The sequence below is a fragment of the Ovis canadensis genome, chromosome 2 (assembly GCF_042477335.2).
Source record: "Ovis canadensis isolate MfBH-ARS-UI-01 breed Bighorn chromosome 2, ARS-UI_OviCan_v2, whole genome shotgun sequence".
In the NCBI taxonomy this organism is placed as follows: Eukaryota; Metazoa; Chordata; class Mammalia; order Artiodactyla; family Bovidae; genus Ovis; species Ovis canadensis.
The window spans coordinates 203405083-203422790 of NC_091246.1; the positions used below are offsets into that span (position 1 = coordinate 203405083).

Here is a 17708-nt window from a genome sequence, read left to right on the forward strand (position 1 = left end):
TGAAAGCCTGAAGACTCTTACGTACTGTTTTTTGTTAGGACTTAATTCTAGAGATGTTAAGTCATCTTGAGTCAGTCTCTTATTCTAGACCTTAGGTCCATACCAGTTATCTCACATCCCTACCTGCACTAAATACTCGATAGAGGATTATCAGTATATTATCAGTGATGAGTGATTAGAAGAAAAGAATGATGTACTGGAGGAGCTTTTAAACTTTTGTACGGTGAAGTTCAGAATGGTGATTTTAAGTATATGGAATACATAAGATTCTGGAGAATCCAGTTGTACTAAAATATAATTACCAACATTTTAAATATTAATGGTGAATTCATGCTTTAGTAAAGCATTAAATATCAAGAGTAATGGCAGGTCATAATGCCTAATTTCAAACTAGTGAAGACTGTAAATATAGGATTTAATTTGAATGATTTATATTAGTAGTGTCAGGTGCTGCAAGTTAACTGATTTTTCCTTTTTTGGCCTATATTTATAACTGAAGGGATAACTAAGGTTACTTTACGATATATCCTTCTTCGGTATCCAGATTCTCAAACCTGAATTCTATATACAGCTCCCTGGTTAATAACCCCTCTGTAATTTGTGCTACTTTAGAAGAAGTGGTTAGTTATGAGGTGACATCAATATATCATGTGATAACTTTTTGCTTCCCCGGTAGATCAGCAATGAAGAAATCAGCTGCCAATGCAGGAGACACAGGTTTGACCCCTCGGTCAGGAAGATCCCCTGGAGAAGGAAATGGCAACCCACTCCAGTATTTTTGTCTGGGAAATCCCATGGACAGAGGAGTCTGACAGGCTATAATCCATAGGGTCGCAGAGAATGGAACACAACTTATCCATTAAACAACAACCTTTAATTATTCTTCGTGTTAATTTGTATTCCTCTAACAACATAAAAGTCAACAGACTTCCTCCACTTTTTTAAGCACTTGATTTGAAGCCATTTTTAGGAGGCCTCCAGTTTGGTATGCAGGTACATCTCTAAGTGGTGTTTTCTTTTCGTTTTTAAACAGATTTGTTCATGCATTGGAGAAGGAAATGGCAACCCACTCCAGTGTTCTTGCCTGGAGAATCCCAGGGATGGGGGAGCCTGTTGGGCTGCCTTCTGTGGGGTCGCACAGAGTCGGACACGACTGAAGCAACTTAGCAGCAGCAGCAGCATGAAGAATATAGGGTATAGGTGTTGTAACAGGGTAATTATTCAACAACAGGAATGATTATTTACTTTTAATTAAAAGATAATTATGTTGTTACCATTCTATTACCCCACTTCCTTGACCCTTGTTTTGGCCGCTATTGGAGAGAATGTAGGGCTTGCAGTGAGACTTAAAGTTCAAAACTGACCCATTATTAACTAGTTTGGTTGCCTTGAACAAATTTCTTTATCTTAATCTTTTATCTGTGAACTTGGAAGTACCAGAAAAATCTATCTCATGGTGGACTGTAGCCTACCAGGCTCCTCTGTCCATGAGATTTTCCAGGCAATAGTACTGGAGTGGATTGCCATTTCCTTCTCCAGGGACCTTCCCAACCCAGGGATTGAACCCTGGTCTCCCACATTGTAGACAGATGCTTAACCGTCTGAGCCACCAGGGAAGTCCCCATTAAATGACATAATGAATCAAAGGGCTACAGATGATTCATTTTACCTTCTTTTCTGCATACAAATCTTCCAGTTCATTAGTGGTTGAAGGACTGCTTTCTGTCTTGATTCCAGAATGAGGTTTAATGGTCTCTACTGGGCCACTGAAGAGGATACAATTGTTGTTATTCTATTATTCGTATGTAATAATCCATAGAATGTCTTCTTATTTTGCATTTTCTAACTTATAATTACATATATACGTCTTTTTTCTGCCAAACTAAATTCCTTGAGGGGCACATACTCCATAACTTTTTGTCAAATAATACTTGTGATAGTGAATGTACAAAACTTATCCAGTAAATGTGCAAAACTCTTTAGTCAAATTAAAAATGTTAATTGAGTGATACAAAATTTAAATTCAGTACTAATCAAAGGAAATACTTTGGATTTTTATATGTCAGCCCTTATCTGTGTAGTGGCTACCTCAAGAATGGAAATGTTTTTGTATGTATATATCAAAAAAGGACTATCACTAGTGTATTTTAAACTTATTCACAAGTTGCAAAAGAGTATACAGTAGGAAATGGAAAAGAGGTATAGGTGATCAAAAGAGCTAGTTATTTTGCTTTATAACAGGTTTATAACCTATAAGGTCATCTTTCATTACGAGTAATTCTTATTAAAAATATACTAACTTTAGCTGTTAGAAGAGTTCAGGTTGTCCCAACAGTTTGATGCTGCCCCCTAGTGTTTGATTCCCCTTGAAGTTTTCATTCGTTTCGTCTTTACCTTTCCCTAAAACAAAACTGTTTTAAGTTGCAATTAGATTCTTTAGTGCTACTTATATAGTTTACTTTGAGATTTCCTCCAGCTGGTTAATGTTGCTATGAGTCATTTTGAACTGTTAAAAAGCTATTGCTTTTCACCCTAATTTTTTAAATAGAGGGTGAGTTTGGATGGAGATTGAACAGTGTTTAAGTCCTTGTTTTCTTGCAAATTATGTTGGAGGAATTTTTCAGACAGAAAGAGGGCTGTGTGTTAAATATGTATCCTTGAGATTAACTTTGTATATGAATAGTAGCAGTTACTTCAGTCTGGGTTTCTTCTGCTTTCTTCTGGGTTTCTTCTTTTAACTTAGTCCCATATAACTGTATTGCCTCCACTGTACTGAAAATGTTAAAATCACATAGCCTTTATTTTTTAGTTCACGTTTTTCTGAACTCTGACATTTATAGAATGAAATTTGAAAAATAGTCTAAGGACCTTTAATAACCATAAGATTTCATGTAGTCATTTATGTAAACTCTTATTAAAATGTCAAATTATACCAGTTATCAGTATTCCAAACTATTTTTAAAATTTTCATTTTCTGTAAGTTCTGTAAATAGACCACACACACACAGAACAGGTTTTTCCAAAATAAGCAAAATATATAAGCAAATATTCTTAACAAATATTTACTATAATCAGAATATTCAAAAGTGTGTCAGTAGATATGAGGCAATTTTTAACTGAAATTGTAAAGTTTAAATTACAATAGCATTATTGAAATTATTTTCAGCTGTTTAAGAGACCATGTTTAATATTCAGAACACAATAATTTATAGTCAGCACATCACAGAACATACAGTGTTAAACTCTAATAGATTTTTAGCATTAGATTTTTCATGTGAAAAGGTATTATTGAATGGGATGATGGTTTCAGATTTTTCAGTTCAGTCGCTCAGTCATGTCTGACTCTGCAACACCATGGACTGCAGCATGCCAGGCTTCCCTGTCCATCACCAACTCCTGGAACTTGCTCAAACTCGTGTCCATCGAGTCAATGATGCCATCCAACCATCTCATCCTCTGTCGTCCCCTTCTCCTCCTGCTTTCAGTCTTTCCCAGCAGCAGGGTCTTTCCAGTGAATCAGTTCTTTGCATCACGTGGCCAAAGTACTGGAGCTTCAGCATCAGTCCTTCCAATGAATATTCAGGACTGATTTCCTTTAGGATGGGCTGGTTTGATCTGTTAGCAGTACAAGGAACTCTCAAAAGTCTTCTCCAACACCACAGTTCAGAAGCATCAATTTTTCGGCACTCAGCTTTCTTTATGGTTCAACTCTCACATCCATGTGTGACTTCTAGAAAAACCATAGCTTTGATTAGATGGACCTTTGTTGTCAATATCTCTGATTTTTAATATGCAATCTGGGTTGACCATAGCTTTTCTTCCAAGAAGCAGGTGTCTTTTGATTTCATTACTGCAGTCACCATCTGCAGTGATTTTGGAGCCCAAGAAAATAAAGTCTCTCACTGTTTCCATTGTTTCCCCATCTATTTGCCATGAAGTGATGGGACTGGATGCCATAATCTTAGTTTTTTGAATGTTTCAAATTTGTAAATATATGGATAAAATCTAAAATTTTTTTCAAATACAGTTTCAATTAATTTCATTAAGAGTTAGTGGTATATGATTTTGTGATTTTTATATTTATAGGCTTTCCTGGTGGCTCAGTGGTAAAGAATCCTCCTGCCAATGCAGGAGAAGGGAGTTCAGTCCCTGTATTGGGAAGATCTCCTGGAGAGGGAAACAGTAACCCACTCCAGTATTCTTGCCTGTGAAATCCCATGGACAGAGGAGCCTGATAGGCTATAGTCCATGGAGTCCCAGAGTCAGACATGACTTAGTGACTAAACAACAACTGTTATGGTTTACATTTACCCTTTATAATATATGTTTTACTGCCAAAAGAGAAGGTATCAGATAGTTGTTTTTGCATTAACATTTCATACAGCCATGTTTACATTTATTTTGGGGGACCATCCTTCCCATTCATAGTGGTTTTTCGGAATTAGAAAGTGAATCAGAATGTTGGAGATACCTTTTATCACTATAAGATTATGTACTTTCATGGAACCCAGAAGCATTGTTATTAGAATTACTAATTACTGTGAACTGCTGTATGAGTGATCACTTTAGTTTTTAGATTTATTTACATTCACATAGAAAATTAAATTGCTTTCAGTTTTAGTAACAAGGTCACAAATATATATATCCCACTGCCCTGTTACTTTCATGTTTGTAAAACAACAAAAATTTCAGATGCGCTTCATACCTCTAAACTTTTTTTCTGAATTCACTTTACATGTTCTGTGACGTTTTGAGTTTTACAGTAGTGGTTTCCTCTATTATTGTCTGTTGAATTGGTAAATTTTTTAAAAAAATGTGTGGATTAAGTCAAGGGTCAGCAAGTTATGGCCATGGACCAGATCAGTTTGCTTTTGTAAATTAATTAATGGATACATGAATATATTGTGTATTGCTGCTTTGTGCCATAATGACAAAATTGAGTAGGTGCCATAGAGACTATACTGCCTGCAAATCCTAAAATGTTAACTATCTGACCCTTTAAGTCAGCCAACTCCTGGATCCAGTTCTTCATATTCTATCATTATTTGACATGATGCTGTTTTTAAAATACTTATATTTTCCTAGTTCCTATATAAGTAAAATACTTCAGCAGAGAAGCATTCAAATATAAATGAATGGGTAATAATATGAGTTCTCAGGTATTCTTCACATAAATAGTATAAGAAGTTTTTTGTCTCTTCCCTGTCAGAGGAATAGCACCCTTATTTATGATGCTTAGAGTTGTAATGTGTCTTTCGACCTGGAGCTACTACCTAGCTCTATCACTGTGTTTCTACTGCTACTTAAGCAGTGTCTCTCAGTTTACCTTCTCTCGTTTAAAAGGTGACTGTCTTCCTTGTACCTCCTTCAGAGAAGAAAGTGTTTCATATTTATTTTTATGCCTTCTCCCTGCCCCTTCCTCTTCCCTTTCCTCCTCTCTCCTTTGTTCCCACTTCCCTCATAAAGCAATTCATGATTGCATGTTTATAGAACTGTGAACAGGTGTTTTGGTGTAATACTTCTCAGTGCACCTTTGCTGAAGTTGAATCATTATTTTATTCTGTTTACATGTGAATAAGTGTACTTTGTGCTTTGTTGTAGAAGAACATAGCTTCATGATGAAGGAAAGATTGATTTATATACCTTATCAAGATATTTAGAGTGAGATATGAATTGTTATTACATTGCAAATCAGTGAGGTCAGTAAAAGTATAATATTTGAAAAACATTTTATGTAATTATAATGTAATTATTACATAATTATATGCATAATTACAACAAAATTGAGAACAGATACCATGTATTATATATAATGTATGTCAGAAAGCAACAGGATTATGTTTTCTATTTCCATGGACCTTGTTTAATGTAGAATTTCAACTGCCTTCATAACTTGTTAATGTTTGGAATATATATGTTAAGATTTTTGTTTTAAATTAGCATACTCTTGTTTTTTCAAGTAAGGTGAATTATTTGATTTATATAGCAACAACAACAACCAGTGTAAGTAAGTTTATTTTCAAGAAAATAATCATGAATTTAAAAAAAGAACTGAAGAAGGAAATCAACTACAATCGAATTACTGAAAGAGATTTTAAGAAAAAGTGTTTAACCACACTGTAAATATAATATCTACAATATAATTTATGATTTGTGTATAAACATGTTTACAGCTTTTCCTCTGAAGATTTCTGCTTAAACACACATACTTGAAAGTTTTATTAAGGCTAAAATGTAAACTTTCTTAGTGAACAGATAAAAGACTATTGTTTGTTAGTTCAGTGGTTGTTCTATTCCCTAAAAATGAAATGGATGTTATGGGTCATGTTAATTTTAATTACTTTTTTTTTTTTAAAGAAAACAATGTTAAATATAGGGGGGGAAAACTTCTTAAACTTAGAAGTCATAAAGAAATTGCAAAAATAAATTATAGATATCAGTGCATGTACATGGAAACACATCTATCCATGAAAGGGAAAATATTGTAATCAAAGTAAAAAACCATTGGACAGAATTGAAGATGTTTTCTGCAGAAAATATGACTAAGTAATGTTATATACAAAGTTCATGCATGTTTATAAAAATATTGAGACACCAGGAATAATTTGAAAATGTAAATAAGAATAAGGTAATTTTGTATTGTGTGTGTATGCAGTCCTTTACGACCCCATGGACTGTAGTGTGCGAGGCTCTGTCCATGGGATTTTCCAGACATGAATATTGGAGTGTGTTGCTGTTTCCTTCTCCAGGGGTTCTTACTGACCCAGGGATCAAACATGCTTCCTTTTCTTGCGTCTCCTGCATTGGCAGGCTAATTCTTTACCCCTCTGCCACCTGGGAATTTTACCTGTTCCAAAATTAATAGTAGCAACTACTAATGAGAATACTATGATCATACAGCTGGTGGCAGTATAACCAAATTTAATTTGTCTAGAAAACAATTTGAACGTATGTAACAAGACCTGCCTGAGAAGTATTCAGAATTTTGTGGTCTTTCCCCATGTCTTGGACTTATCCAACCAAGTAGGTAACTAAAAACAATAGCACAAATTGAAGTTAAAATGATTATATAATGTGATTAAAACTCTATAAACTAATGCTTGTGAAATCTTGAAACTGTAATTTACTTTCCTCCACATGTGACACAATGTGACTTTGTTCAACAGAAATTAAGATTTATAATTGCTAGATTTTAGTTTTTTCAGTCAGAATTGTACATGAATATAGTTTAAAGAATTAAATAGTTCTATGAAATTAAGGTTGGGGAAAGAAAAAAATCAGTCCTTTGTCTTTTACATTCTGCCTAGAGATATAAGGAACTCTTTTGGTTTCTTAGTTGTTTTGCTGTTCACTGCCATGTCTCCAATATATTCATAACTTGTTGATTTTCAATTTTAGTCATTGTCTGCTTTGGATTTAGCACTCTTCCCACCTCTCCATGAACCCTATCATTTCCTATATCTCAGTTTTTCAGTACAGTTATATTATAAATCTGGTTTAGAACAGTAGTGTTATCTTTTTATGACTATAAAGGTTATTTGCTGCTGTAAATTGGTACTTACCCTGCACAACTTTTTTTCCCCTGGCATTAATAATTTTCTTATTTTTTCTTTTTCTAAATGTCTATATATCACAAAATCTACCCCAGTCTGTGTATCTGAATGTGATTCTGTAAGACAGAGAATGTGCCCTAAAACACTCTGTTTAAGAATTTTGTGTAGTTTTCTTTATATTGGAGAAGGTCGAACTTGATCATAAAGATGGATTGATCATTGATTAATGAAATTGGTGTTTGCTAGTAGAAATTAAGTAGTTTTGATGTTTGAATTATAATTTTGTAAGATTCTGCTAAATGGCAGAACAGAACCATTTAACTTTGTTTAAACAACTGTAAGGACAGCTAAAATTTATCAGATAGAAAGCTTTCCTGGTGGAGAAGTAGTAGTCTGTGTTGTCAGCAGCGTCAAAAAATGTTAATGTTATGAAAATGTTGCCTTGGAGATTCTGTTTTTTTTCCCCCCTAATCTTATGGAAAGGAAGGATCATTTTACCTGGCAGTGCTTATGAATGGTAAGTTGGTACAGAATTGGGGACATGTAACAGTGACAAGATGCTGAAAAAGGAAAATAGGAACAGTGACGATGAATGGAGTAATAAAGATTAGAGGCAGTGGCAGTAACTATTCTTAGAATGAAGGCAATGGTCAGGGATGATGAATGGAAAGAGAACACAGCTCTGCAAGTTGAAAGGAAAAGGCATGTGTTTCTCATCCAGGTCCTAAGGTTAGCCCCCTGTCTTTAAGTCCTCTTTATGACTACATGTTGTACAGGTGTATATGCATTTGTAGTGGGAAGAGATTGAAGCTTATTAAATGGAAAGGCTAAAATTATAAACATTTTAGTAGCTTCAAAAGGCATCACAATATTTTGTGATTGATAAAGGTCAGCCAGCACATACATTTACAAATCTCGGACGTTCTTTGTATTCACAAGCAGCAAAACAGACATGGAAATGTTTAAGGTGGCTTTCTACAATATGGTTCCAGATTCCCTGTAATGAATGCTTGAAAAGCAGAGACTTCAGATAGTTTGAACATTTAATGAGAAAATGTAAGTTTGTACATAAATGTTTAGAATACAATAATAGATTTGATGTGTGATTGCTTGATCTAGTACATTTGATCAATGCTCATGTTTGTATTCTGTCTCTTGAAAAATAAAAGTGAAACAGAAGGAGCTCTGAATTTTGCCTGACCTCCATTAGCATGCCTCTACTATTTTTATATGAATGAGTTGCAGGGTAAATATTAGAGATTGTGCTTATTTTAATAATAACTACATTGACATTCCAAACTGAGGTAAAGTAGGGGAATGAAAAAGGACACCTTGAAGCTCTAAGAGGATTTAAGGGTTCTTGATAAGGACTCATTACTGAAGTAATTTTATGCCTTGAGGTTTTATAAAGTCAGTGAAACTGGTATGTCATCGTAATTCATCGCAACTTTTTTTTAGTTGGATGCCTCCTGTAATCTAAGAGTTGTTCTTGGATGTACTAACACTGCATATGCTCTCGGAATATTTTTGATAGCATTCTTTGGAAGGAGTCAGAGCAAAGGGACCTTTTTCCCACTCTGGTTCTGTACTTTTCAGAAGTTAAGTGAAAGACATGTAGTAGTACCACATCAAATAGTGGTAATACTTCAGGTTAATAAACTTTACAAAGTACACATTTCATATACATTAGTTCAGTTGGTGGATATATGAAGGTACTATTTCCCCTGTTCTTCAGAGAGGAAACAGTGACAATGAACTAGACAGTGACAGTGAACTAGAGATGAAGGTTTCTGACTCCTGATTCTATTCTGTGTACATTACATTGGGTGGTTATATCAGAAATGGAATTTAAAATGGATCCAACTTCAGTTCAGTTCAGGCGTTCAGTGGTGTTCGACTCCTTGTAACCTCATGGACTGTAGCATGCCAGGCCTCCCTGTCCATCCCCAGCTCCTGGAGTTTACCAAGTAAACGTGGATCCAGGAAGATCCAAGTTATATTACTATTAATAACTTGCACTTAAATAGCATTTAAACATTTACAATAAAATGGAAAAACATTAAAAACTTTTATCATTACAAAAAAAGGATACACATTATTTTATTTGGTCTTCATAATTACTGTGAAATAGAACAGGAATTAAAACCCCCACTTTATAGCTGGTGTAATAAAGAGGCTAAGTAATTTGCCCAGCATGTTATAGCTGCTCCTGCTGCTAAGTTGCTTCAGTCGTGTCTGACTCTGTGCGACCCCATAGACGGCAGCCCACCAGGCTCCCCTGTCCCTGGGATTCTGCAGGCAAGAACGCTGGAGTGGGTTGCCATTTCCTTCTCCAGTGCATGAAAGTGAGAAGTGAGGGTAAAGTTGCTCAGTCGTGTCCGACTCTTCGCGACCCCATGGACTGCAGCCTACCAGGCTCCTCCATCCATGGGATTTTCCAGGCAAGAGTACTGGAGTGGGTTGCCATTGCCTTCTCCGATCTTATAGCTATTAAGTGGGAAGACCAGGTTTCTGAGATCTTTGCCTTTTAGACTAGTATTTCTTCAGTAAACAACTAGTCTCATTGCTTCTCATCCATTTTGTGTGTACTGCTGTTGAATCATAGAGGGATACTAAATTGGTGTCTGACTACATGCATAAATTTTGCTGAAGTAATTTAGTAATATACCAGTTGTATAATATTTACGTGATTCAAGATATAAATAAAACAAATTTCTGCCATGATAGTGAAACCTTTCCCAAAAAATGAAGTCTTTTTTGAAATTAGGGTGCCATGTATATTATTGAATAGATTTTCATGTTAAGTTTACTTAATACATGATATATTTATATAATCCAGGTTGAGAGTTTTAGTGGTTTCTCTCTTGGTTTCCACCTCATTGACCTTTAAAATATATATCTGGAACATTGAAATAGCTAGTTTTAAAACATTGGTAAGTGACTTATAATATTTTTTCTCTGATTGTTAGTTTGTATATATACGTATTTGTATGTGTGAAAGTCAAGAACCTGAGACAGACATTAACTTTTGGTTCTTTCATTTGACCTACATTTTCCTTTAAAAAAAAAAAATCCCCTTGAGTAAAAGTTGTTTGCTTTGTTCTTAATCAAGTGAATAGATTATACACAGGATATACTTAGTTGGCCTCTCTAGTAACAGGAACCACGTATTGGGAATTATTTTTCTTACATCAGTCAGATCATTTTGTTAAGTAATATAGTGATATCAGGGCTTCCTCGGTGTCTCAGCGGTAAAGAATCCTCCTGCAAAGGAGATGTGGATTCAGTCCCTGGGTCGGGAAGATCCCCTGGAGGAGGAAATGGCAACCCACTCTAGTGTTCTTGCCTGGAGAATCCCATGGACAGAGGAGCCTGGCAGGCTACAGTCCATGGGGTCACAGGGTCAGACACTTAGCACGCATACTCATAGTGATATAAACTTTTTTTTTAAACTAACTGTAAATATTAGAGACCATTTCTTTTCCCTTTAAAATGTTTTGGTAGTATATTTTAGATGGATTGCATTAGTAGTTATCCCACAGTGTTCTGGTTTTTAAGATACACAGATATGCTGGTGTAGCAGAAAGAGCCCCTGATTTTCAAGTCAGAAGAGTGCCACAAACTTGAAATACCACTTTAATCATATGTATACCTCTGGGTCTTAGATATCCATGTATTAAAAAAAAAAGTGTTTCGTTGATTATACTTGAGAATCTCTTCACCTTAAACTTTCTACAACCCTATTTTCATTTGTATGAAATAAAGATCATTATCTTTCTTGAGGCAAAAGACCTATAGACAGATTAGTGTACTTTAGATATATTCTTGATGAAAGTGTTTTATTTACTTAAAAATTGAAATTTTTTTTTGCCATTTTATGTAGGAAAACTACAATTGAAAGCCTATAATTAAAAATTTTTGTAAATCTTCATAGAAGAGCTTACTGTGGAGATTATCAATCCTGATTACTTCCTATTAAAGTTTTAGTTAACCTTTCCTTAGGTATAATCATATATTTTCTTAAGCAAGATTCTTGGTTACAAATGATTTTTTTTCTCTGGTTAAAAAATGGATTTTCTGTTATGGTATTTTTAGGAATGCATGCAAAAACTGGTAAAATTAGAATAAGATCTCTAATTTAGTTATCAGTATTATATCAATGTCAGTTTCCTGGTTTTGAAAATGTACTATGCTTATGTAAAATGTTTTCATTGGGGAAAATTGGGTAAAGAGTACATGAGTAAACTCTGGACTATTTTCACAAGTTCAAGTTCTTGTGAGCCTTAAATTATTTTAGAAAACGTAAATTTATCTTTGGGTATGGTTAAGTATGGGTCTGTTTCTAGAAACTGCATATTACTGATTTTACTACTTGAAAGTTGAAATATGTATTCTTAATGGATTAAAAGGTATGTTTTGTCTGAAATATAGAATACCTCTAGAAAAGCACCCAGATGTTAAGTGTGAAAGTGAAGTGAAAGTGGAAGTCGCTCAGTCGTGACCGACTATACAGTGGAATTCTCCAGGCCAGAATACTAGAGTGGGTAGCTGTTAAGTGTAAACCTTGACAAGTTGATGAAGTGAACACACCTGGGTAACCAGCACCCATGGGTAAAGATAGAACACGAACTGTAGCACAGAACTCCTCCCTGGTTCCTCTCATTACTTTTCACACCAAAGAATAACCACTAGCCTCACTGAATATTTAGGTCTGATGTTAGTGTTAAAATATTAGTGAATTTTATCAAAAATGTGGGTTTCATTTTTTCTTTGCATCAAATGTAATGTATTTACATCAGAAGTAGTGTACACAGCACAATGACTAAAGTACTTAATTGTGAATTAAACTGACCCTTCATGTAGAAATTACACAATGAGACAATATTTAAACCTTTCACTGTGATAGTAAATTGGAAATCAGTAACAAAAGGTAAAATTAAATGTGTGGTGGCAACTATGAGTTATTTTCCAGAAACCATTCTTTTCTTGTGCAGTAGAATTATGTTTGTAGTACCCAGAATTCTTGAGTGAATAACTTAATGTATATTTGCTGAATTGAAAACCAAATCAGTTATAAAACTAATACTCTTAATTCCTAAAACTTTAAAAACTGTGAAACATAAGTGACAGCAGAAGATTTTGTCTAGGGTAAAACTGAGTCCTGTAAACGCCAGTATTTAGCATTGAGAGATAAATGGACTTGGGCAACATTTCCACCATTCCTGCATCTACCCCGAAGATCTTTTTGCTATGGATAGAAAAGGATCCTTAAGAAAAGGATTTCACAGAATGCTTGGGAAACTGTAAGTTGTAGGTGAGACTGTATTTTCCAGTCTCCTTGTTTATTTGATTGAGCAGATGTGGCTATGTTCTTGCCAATGAAGTCTGAGAAGTGATGAAAGCAATATCTACTTTATTTGCTGCTTCAGAAATTTCTGAACCTTGATTTCCATTGTTTGTTTTACCACTGACAAGAATAGCCCTCATGTAAGACTGAGGTGTCTCTGACTGACTGGGGCTCACAAACCTGGAACAGTCATCTTGGACGGGTATCAAGAGAAATTAACTGCTTGTTTCTTAAGCCACTACCCTTTGAGAGAGGTTTCTTTGCAATAGCTGCTTAGTCTGTGCTGACAAATGCATACTTAATCCAAGTGATTCTTAGGCACATATCTGCTATAGCTGTTCTAAAGTTGCAAAGTTAATGTATGATTTACTTTTAAGAATACTTAACACAGATTTAAATATTACCTGTATAATGTCATTCATGTATTTATTTGCCTTCCTGTGATGCTCTCTTGAATGTAAATGATTATGATTAGGGGACTCAAGATAGCAGAATCTTTTCAGTCAACAAATTGAGTACATTTAAAAAGTGTTTAAAAATGACAAAGCTCATATAGATCACTGACATTTTTTGTGTTGCACGGAGTCATTCATTTGATGTTGCCTGATCAATATGTATGTATGTTTTATTTTCACCACTGGTGCTTATTCATTTGACAGTGGGATAATATGCAGTGAAGAAGCGGCAAGACATTTACATGTCAGATGAACAGAGCAACATTCATTCAGAGTATCGCCTTTCACTAGCATCTTCTAGTGGAAAACCAAGGTAATTGTAGGGTGTGTAATGTCCTCTTTCTGCTATTAATAGCAATTGTCTTAATTATGTATGCTCTTTCATTTTCATTACTCTATAAAATTGATATGTTTAAAATCGTGATTTTATCCTTGAGACTATTATATAAGAAACTGAAGTGTTTGGATTAAAAACCAAAATCTCCAACCTAATGTAGCTTTGGGATTAAATATATTTTACAGAACTATTTTCCAAAATTCTTAACTCACATAAGCCACATATGATAATTAAACCTAATTTATTCAGGTAATACTCAATTTAATTGAGTATCATTTGACATAAATGGGAGTGTTTGATAATTTACATGTGTAGGTAGTGTCTCAAACTTTAGCTAGCAACAGACTCAACTAGGAAGACTGGTTGACACTGCTGAGCCTAACCCCAGAGTTCCAGATTTAGTAGGTCTGGGTGGGGTGAAAGAATTTACATTTCTAAGAAATTTTCAGGTAATCATGATATGGCTTCTGCTGCTCCTCCAATATATGTTGATTAATCAACCACCTGATGGTGGTTAGGTATCAAACTTTAAAAATGTACATATCGTACAGATGACCCCTGACTTAGGGTATTTTGAATTTACAGTGGTGAAAAAGAAGTATGCGTTCAATATTTGAATTTTGAATTTTTATCTTTGCCCAAGCTAGTGATGTACAGTACAGTACACTCTTGATGCTGGGCAGTGGCAATGAGCTGCAGCCCACAGTCAGCTGTGCAATCACAGGGGTAAACAGGCATTCTATATCAATTCATACAACCTTTTTTTTTTTTTCCATACAACCTTCCTGTTTTCACTTTCAGTATTTAGTAAAGTTCATGAGATTATTATGAAACAGGCTTAGTGTTAGATGATTTTGCCCAGCTGTAGGCTAATTAATGGTAAGTGGTCTGAACACATTTAAAGTAGGCTGGGCTAGCAATGATGTTCAACAGATAATGTATATTAAATGTATTTTCAACTTAGGATATTTTTCAAGTTAGGATGGATTGAGGCAGCAGTGTAAGGTAATATCTGTTTCTTTACATCAGATTTTTGATTAACATCTGGTATTTTCGGGTATTAATTTTTGCCTCTTAATGTCTTATGTTCTTTATATCATATACAAAATCATTGTTACTGATTCTTTTTCTGGATTCTGTTCTTCTTTGGTCTATCTGTTATTTTAGTTATTGTAACTTTCTAAAAAGAAGTCTTTGTCATCTTGCTAATTTTCTGAACTTTGTTGATTGCGCTTCGGTTTTGCTCTTCCATATGAATTTTTGGATGAGCTTATGCAATCTCACGAAAAATTGACAGCTGCAGGATTTTGACTGACATTGAATTAGATTTGTATACACTTGGAAGACTATATATCTTAAGGTGTTTATTCCATTCATGTAGGTGGTCTTTGTACAGTTTTCGCAATTCTTCTTTACTGTCCTTCAACAGTATCTTATACACTTCTCCTTTTAATGGTCTTACTCTGTTTCTGTCTAGGAATCTAGTAATTTTTGTTTTCTAATTGGTTTTCACTGGATAAAATATGATATTTAAAAACTTTTTATTGAAGTACTATATGTATACAGAAAAATAAACAGTATGATAAGTACAGTGAATTATCACAAAGTAAACATTACCATACCCACTCCAGTGTTCTTGCCTGGAGAATCCCAGGTAAGGGATGGTGGAGCCTGGTGGGCTGCTGTCTATGGGGTTGCACAGAGTCTGACACGACTGAAGTGACTTAGCAGCAGCAGCAAACATTACCATTACTCAAGAAAGAGAACATTATTACAATTTCCAATCCCAATTATCACCCTCTCCCTTCCCTTCAGAAAATAACTATTAAGGCCTCTTGGTTTAGTTTTTGCCCATTTTAAATTATATGTAAATAGACTTTTATTTATTTAAAAGTCAGTGTTTTATTTAGTGTTTGTTATCTTGTTTTGTTGTTGTTCAGTCACTAAGTTGTTTCCAACTCTTTGCAACCCCATGGACTGTGACACACCATGCTACCCTGTCCTTCACTGTCTCCTGGAGTTTGCTCAAACTCATGTTCATTGAGTTGATGATGCCATCTGACCATCTCATTCTCTATTGTCCCTTTCTCCTCCTGCCCCCAATCTTTTCCAGCGTCAGGGTCCTTTCCAGTGAGTTGGCTCTTTGCATCAGGTGGCCAAAGTATTGGGGCTTCAGCAACAGTCCTTCCAATGAATATTCACAGTTGAGTTCCTTTAGGATTGACTGGTTTGATCTCCTTGCAGTCCTAAGGGACTCTCAGGAGTCTTCTGCAGCACCACAGTTCTAAAGTATCAGTTCTTTGGTGCTCAGCCGTCTCTATGGTCCAACTCTCACATCTGTTCATGACTACTGGAAAAACCATAACTTTGACTATATGGACCTTTGTCAGCAAAGTGATGTTCAGGCTAGTCACATTTTAAGTGCTCAGTAACCACATGTGGCTACTGGCTACTGTGCTGGAAAGGTTTATTTAGGAGACTTAGCTTCAAGACCTTCAATATAGGATATAATATGCATTATAAAGGAAAGACTGATAAAATAATACAGTTACCTTCTGCTTAGTCTCAATTTGTGAGATTCATTTATGTTAGTGTCTGAAGCTTTAAATTTATTTTCATTCCTGTGTAGTATTCCATTGTAAAATTGTTCTGTTTTATTCATTTATGTGTTTATCAACATTCTAATGTTGATGGACATTTGGCCTTTTGCTTGTTTTGAGCTATGATGAATAATGATTGTGTGAATTTTTATGTTCCTTCATTTCTTTTGGTGTTCCTGTACATGTGTTTTGGCATATATCCAAGAGAAGTATTGCCATGTGAAAGGATATGCTTATGTTCATCTTCTGGTAGATCCTGCCAAACAGCTTTCGAAAGGTTACCAGTCTACAGTCTCGCCAGTAGTGTACGCAAGTTCTAATTGACTCCATATTCTTGCTACATCTTTTATGTTTTATTCATTCTGGTGGGTATGTAGTGGTATCTACCTGTGATTTTAATTTATAATTCTCTATTAAGGTTGAGAATCTTTTCATAAGCTTCTTAGTAATTTGGCTAACCTCTTATAAAGTACCTGTTCAAAATCTACCTAGTTTTCCATTGAGTTGTCTCATAATTTTCATATTGATTTGTAGGAATTCCTTATATATTCTTGACTATTAACATTGCCATACTCTTCTGCCAATCTGTTGTTGCCTTTTTTTACTCTCTTGATGAATATCAATTTCTTTATTTTAATGTAGTATATTTTATCAGTCTTTACTTTATAATGCATGTTATGTCCTGTCTTGAAAGTCATGAAATTAGTTTCCCATATAAATCTTCTAGATCTATACTTTCCAGTACAGTATGTAGTAGCCACATGTGGCCACTGAGCATTTGAAATGTGACTAGTCTGAGTTAAGATATCTTGGGGCACAAATCAAGCCTCAGTAAATTTAAGAAAATTGAAATCATATCAAGCATCTTTTCTGACAACTACACTAAGAGACTAGATATCAATTACATGGGAATAAACTGTGAAAAAAATACAAACACATGAAAATTTAACAATACGTTTCTAAATAACAGACACATTACTGAAGAAATAAAAAGGGAAATAAAAAAGTTCCTAGAAACAAATGACAATGAAAACATGACCCAAAATCTCTGCGATGCCACAAAAGCAGTTTTAAGAGGTAAGTTGATAGCAATGCAATCCTACCTCCAGGAACAGCAAGAACATTGGATAGAGAACCTAACTTTATCCTTGCTGCTGCTGCTGCTAAGTTGCTTTAGTCTTGTCCAACTCTGTGCAACCCCATAGATGGCAGCCCACCCGGCTCCCCCATCCCTGGGATTCTCCAGAACGCAGGAGTGGGTTGCCATTTCCTTCTCCAATGCATGAAAGTGAAAAGTGAAAGAGAAGTCGCTCAGTCGTGCCTTCTCCACTTTATCCCTAAAACAGCCTAAAAAAGAACAGAAAAACTCCAGAGTTAGTAGAAAGAAAGAAAGATCAGAGCCAAAATAAATGAAAA

At 34.9% G+C, this 17708-nt stretch overlaps 1 protein-coding gene across 4 annotated transcripts in view; it reads left to right on the plus strand.

The window, feature by feature from the left end:
* SLC39A10 (solute carrier family 39 member 10) overlaps positions 1 to 17708 on the plus strand; it is a 152353-nt gene that overhangs the window by 86712 nt on the left and 47933 nt on the right. For 3 of the 4 annotated variants that reach the window (XM_069574475.1, XM_069574474.1, XM_069574476.1), the window contains one exon: positions 13560 to 13668. The exons of the other annotated variant lie outside the window; for it this stretch is intronic. The gene's annotated coding sequence lies outside the window, so the exon portion shown is untranslated. The remainder of the gene's footprint in view (positions 1 to 13559; positions 13669 to 17708) is intronic. 4 annotated transcript variants of the gene reach the window in all.